This window comes from Dipodomys ordii, unplaced genomic scaffold (genome assembly GCF_000151885.1).
Source record: "Dipodomys ordii isolate 6190 unplaced genomic scaffold, Dord_2.0 Scaffold34, whole genome shotgun sequence".
Lineage (NCBI taxonomy): Eukaryota > Metazoa > Chordata > Mammalia > Rodentia > Heteromyidae > Dipodomys > Dipodomys ordii.
This window is the reverse complement of record NW_012267250.1, coordinates 15,515,678-15,521,155: the sequence shown is the minus strand read 5'-3', so window position 1 is coordinate 15,521,155 and position 5,478 is coordinate 15,515,678. Positions and strand designations below refer to the sequence as shown.

Genomic DNA, 5,478 nt, shown 5'->3' with positions numbered 1-5,478 from the left:
CCCCCAGAGCTCCTAAACAATAATGCCACCGCCATGGCGGGCTCACCTGGTGCTGCGCCCCCTGCTCCGGGCGCCGGTGCCCTCTGCGCGCCCCTCCCCGGGCGCAGGTTCGGCCCGCGCAGCGCCGGTGCGGGGCAGGACTCTTTGCCTTTCTTTGGGTTTTATCTGTGCGTGTCAATGGCGGCAAGCGGCAGTTCTCTGGGCCGCGGATCGTAGCGGGGGGAGGAGGAGGAGGGAGAAGGGATTGCTCCTTCTCCACATAACCACCTCTAGGAGGAGTCGCTCAGCCTCAGCCCCCGCCAGCCCAAGCTCCGCCACGGGCCTGGGGCTTTCGGTGGGGCTTGATGAGCTATTGTCCTTCAGGGGCATTAATGAGGAAACGGCGCGCGCGGCCTCCGCCGATCTGCCGGGGACTAAGCTGAGCCTTGCCCCAGATCCGAGGACACAAAGGCACTGTGGTCACCACCCAGTCTGCTTTCCTGTTAGCCAAGATCCACCTTGGTGGGAAGAAGGAGGCGTGGGTGTTCATCTGCCCATGCTGGGGACAGCTTTAGAGGATGAACCCGGGCAAGCGATCGAGAGAGAGAAAAGCCACCTTCGAGGCTCCTCTCGTGTCCTTCGATAAGAACAAAACACACCGACGTTGTGTCCACCACCGGGAAGCTAGCCTAGGGCGGCCACAGCTCCGAGAACTGGGAATGTATCTCCAATGCCTGGCCGCTTTTTATAAATTAACATCGATTTAGAATCCGTTGTTGTGTCATACTTGGAATAGCAGATGTGTGTTCTGGTGGGTCACACCGTGTGTGTGGATGTGATTTTTAATTGTGCGTTAATTTGTCATCTTCTAAAGGGTACTGAGGTTAGCACAGAGGTATTGTCTGAAGGAGCAATTTTTATTATTTTCTAGGAAACTCACACCGTTTGTGTAGTTGGGCAGGGGCATGGACAAATTCAGGTGTGACAATGACATTAGTAGCTGCTCCATCCTTAGAGGAGATCTTTTGTATCAGGAGAACTGGCAAGAGCCCCTGACTACAGGGCCAAAGGAATGTGTTTATTTTTGGGGGGCAAAAATCCTAACTTGCTGTGGCATCATCCATATTTCCCATTATATCTTCTTAATAAATCCAATGAATATATATGTATATATATATATATATACATGCACACATATATTTAACATTTTGAACCCACCCAAGTGATAACAATTCTTCACCACTGGCCAAATGGATGCTTTCCAAAGGCATTAACTACTATTTGGTAATACTATATATATATATATATATATATATATATTTGCTACTATAAAGTTGTAACTCTATGGGCAAAGGGGCCCTTAGGTGACTGAAGTTTATGATTGCATAGATGGGTAGGCAGAGCCCAAATGCGTACAACCTCAGGGGATTTATATGACCTAATCATGGCAGTGGCTGGCATTTATAGATCGTGCTTTTGATCCTGTGGGTTTTGTATTATCTTTAAAGAGTTCCAATGTAACAGGTCCGTGTGTGTGTGTGTGTGTGTACGTGTACAATATGTCTGTCAGAGCCATTCCTTCCACTATTCTCCCCACCCCACCCATTCCATCCCCACTTGTCTCCTCAAGTTTTCTGGTTCCATTTTCAGATGTGTTCATTGACTATTAAGATTATGTGCATTTGAACTCATGATTTTCTTTTCTTGAAGAATCAGACATCTTCCTCTCCAGTGTCACCTATCATGCATACATTAGGAAACTATAAACAAACCTCTTTTGATTAAACCTCATGGCTTCTCTGACTCCCTTGAACCCCATATTCTTAGTAGAGGACACATCCATACTCTTCTTCCTAACCCCTTTTTTTCTACATGTGGTCTCACTATTCTTGGTCTCCTGAACTACTTGTCAAGTCTAGGCAGGATAAAGACTTCTTTTCCATGAGACATATTTGAAGGATTTCCAATGAGACCCTAGAGTACCTCCTTGTAGCTTCTGTTCCCATTTCTAGAAGAAATGCCCACCTCTCTTCTTATTTCTAAAAATCATCAGGCCAACATTCAAGAGAGACCTGGAGCCTTCTAGGACTGCTTGTCCTAAATACTCCCTCCTATTCTGGCCCTACCCCCACTCTGTGGTGTTAGGCTCATGTTCTCCTTGTAATTTCCCATTAAAAATGATACACTTAGTCTTTTCTTGTTTGTTTGGTTTGGTTTTTAGGTTTTCGTGTAACTTGTTTCATTCTAGAATTTGGTTGTATGCGATCCTGAGAAAGGCTAAGGGCAGGAAATTTATGAGCCTGCCTTCTCCTGTTTGGTTCAGCATGATTTCTTCAAACGCAGATGCTCCTCCCACTTAGGGTGGGATTATGTTACCAGAAAGACCTTATAAATTGAATTCAAGAAATTCATGTGCATCTAATCTACTGAGTGTCCTGGCTTGTCAATGGGGTCTGCTGTAGAGAGCCAGCTGTTTTCTGAATACCTGGCAACCTGCAGTTGCTGCTGAGCTGCTCAGATGGTGAGAAGATGACCCTGCATAGGGCTAGCCTGGGAAAAGATCAACAATCCAAACTTCAAGAACATTGTACTACACAGAATGACATTGTTTTTACACCATTGTAGAATTGGAAAATCACTGTAAAGTTGAAAAATCATAAGCTTAACCATTGTAAAGTCAGGTTTATCTGGCAAAGATGCAGTCACAATTCAGAGAATCAAGGGGACCATCAGCTTTATAATACTTTTATACTAGAAGGAATCAGAGAGGTCACTCTTCTTTTTATGGGAAGAAATCTGGCAGAGCTGCCACAACATTCCTGGATACCTAATGATAATGGCTGAGGTTCAAGCCCCAGTACCTGTGCACATGCACACATGCATGCATGCACATATACATCTACCATGGAGAGAACAGTAGATAACTAAGATACATTTAAAATAGTGGACATGATGATAAATTTACCAGTAATCTTGAATTCTACTGTGATCTCAAAAAGTTCCTCAGGAAATTTCTGTGAAGTCTTTATAAATGGTGATAAGAGCTCACATTTACTGAGAATTTACTAGGTGTTCTTCACCCTTATTAACTCATTTTATCCTTACAACTATTCTAAGGGCTAGGCACTACTTGATTGAGAAACTGAGGCAGGGAGTAGGTGAGAAGCTTGTCCACCGAATTAGGAGGCAGCAGGTTCATTCTGTCAATCATCATCTTAATCTGATGGTGAGGAAGTGCATTTGCTTTAAGCAAAGGGATTTTGTATTATTCACATGATTGAGAGCCCCCTGGACTCCTCCCAACATATCTGCACAAAGTGAGCAAGCAGCCTAATTATAAGAGGTATGGTTGATTACAACTTCATGGAAAATATTTTCTTAACCTTTGACCTGTGTATGTATAACATGATAAATACATATATTGATTTTGAGTCAGCTCCATTAGCAACACGGATGTCTAGTAAAAGTTTATTGAGATGCAGGATGAATTGCTTCACCATTCAGAACTAGGCATGTAGCATAACTTAGAGATGAGGATAAAAAATGGATCCAATAAGTCAGCCATGCAATTGGGTTCATGTCCTATTGGATCAACTAGTAATTCAAAATCAATACACCTCCAATGTAGCTTTTTAAAAGCAAATAACATACACCAAAAAGAAAAAAAGACAGGGATGTACTAAATAGATAGGTACTATTTAGGATCCTGTACTATCTAGAGAGGGTGAGTGGAGGGATGGAAAATAAATATGGGTAAAAATACTTTATGTACATATGTGAAATGGAAGAATGAAGCTTGTTGAGTTAGTTTGGGAAATGAAGAAAAGGAAGAGGGAAGCAATGGAAAAGGAGAGTCTGATCCTGGTCATTGTATGTACATGACAAAATGAAATTCCATTGTATAACTTATTGATAATAAAAATGCAAAGATCTTAAAATGTAGCTCCATAACTTTTGACCTCCTGTTTTTTTCTTGTAATCTTAGAAGTCTTATAATCCATGTATGATATTGTATGAAGTGAGTAGACTTTGGTTTTCCATGATTTGCTCTAATCCAATCACTGTAATGAGATCATATTACCTCTGTAGGATCTTTATGAGCAATTACCTGTTGATTTCTTACCTTTGCATCTTCCAAGAAAGACTTTGCATATAGATAAGTATTTATACTTGACATATGTAAGTGTGTGTGTGTGTGTGTGTGTGTGTGTGTGTAAGAGAGATAGAGATAGAGAGAGAGAGAGAGAGAGAGAGAGATTTGTATAACCAGATTAATTTTGTTTGAGAGTTTCTGATTTCCTTTGAAGTAACCTGAGATTGCTAGGAGTGTCACAGGAACAGATGCAAGTTATTGGTTCAGCTCTTCTGTGGATGTTAGGTGGGCAACCCTGGATGGAGAATCAAGTCCATTAAAGCATCAATTTACATAACTTGAAATAACTACGTGTGTCTGAGGATTTAAATGCACACAAGCACTAGATTAAACAGCATCTCATTTATTTTTAAAAAATAAATAGGGGTTTCCAACATATCCTTTTTCTCCCCATGTAGCCTAGGCTAGACTCAAGTTGAAGATCATCCTGTCCCAGCCTCCCAAGTGCCTCTAAGTATTGTAGAGCTAGAAAAATGCCACACAAGCAATCTGATTAATTTTTTAAAACTAGAAGCATGCACATTTTTATGTTGTTCTGTTTTGAACAGTGGATGCAATTAGTGTTAAACTTGTACTTCCTGGACCAGAACCAAAAGTTTTACAATTTGAATCATTTTTGGAGGAAGATAACACCTGTGAATGAAGGACAGCAATGCCCACTGAGTCTTAACATCTCTGGATGAAATGAATGTTTTGGTATTTTAGCAAAAGAAGCATTTTCCTAATCTTGATTCTGAAAAAAAAAATGATCCTTTGGGATAGTAAACCTTGAGCTTTGCACCAGTGAGTGTTCACAGATGCATATCTGTGTGTTTGTGTGTGTGCATGACTATGTAAATATTTGATGTGAGTGTTACATTATATATAGTTATAAGATGGACAGTGTCAGAAATTACAGTAGGCTCAGAGTAAGGCTGGTTTTGATCGACAGGAATCTACCAACTATTTAGTATTTAACTGATGAACTGTATTGTAAAGGAAAAGGAGGTATTTCTGGCCTTTAATACACTGTCAGTCCCAATTATGAAAAGTTTGGATTAGGAAAATAAGGCACATGGTATTATTAAGTTTAGCAGACACAGAACCCAAAGCTAAGGGGCAGGGGGCCAGTCTTGCTCAGCTCAACGATGTGCTCTGGGAGATCATCCTGTTATCTCTAGGCAGAGCTCTGCAGCATGTAATGGGAAGTGACGGCATCCAGAGAATTTGGACCTTGGCATCTGTGTTGATAGGTCATGCGATGTGACCTTGCACTGAAACAAAATTGCTCTTTCTAGTTTAGGATCATTTGAAAGAATTGGGGGGGGGGAGGAGCAATCGATTTCCCAAATCTACGAATGCAGAAC

General features: G+C 41.5%; 1 protein-coding gene across 1 annotated transcript in view; it reads right to left on the bottom strand.

The window, feature by feature from the left end:
* Nucleotides 1–909, bottom strand: part of LOC105986363 (core histone macro-H2A.2) — a 33,391-nt gene extending 32,482 nt beyond the window's left edge. The window contains exon 1 of the mRNA XM_013017251.1: nucleotides 47–909. The gene's annotated coding sequence lies outside the window, so the exon portion shown is untranslated. The remainder of the gene's footprint in view (nucleotides 1–46) is intronic.
* Between the last annotated feature and the right edge of the window lie 4,569 nt (nucleotides 910–5,478).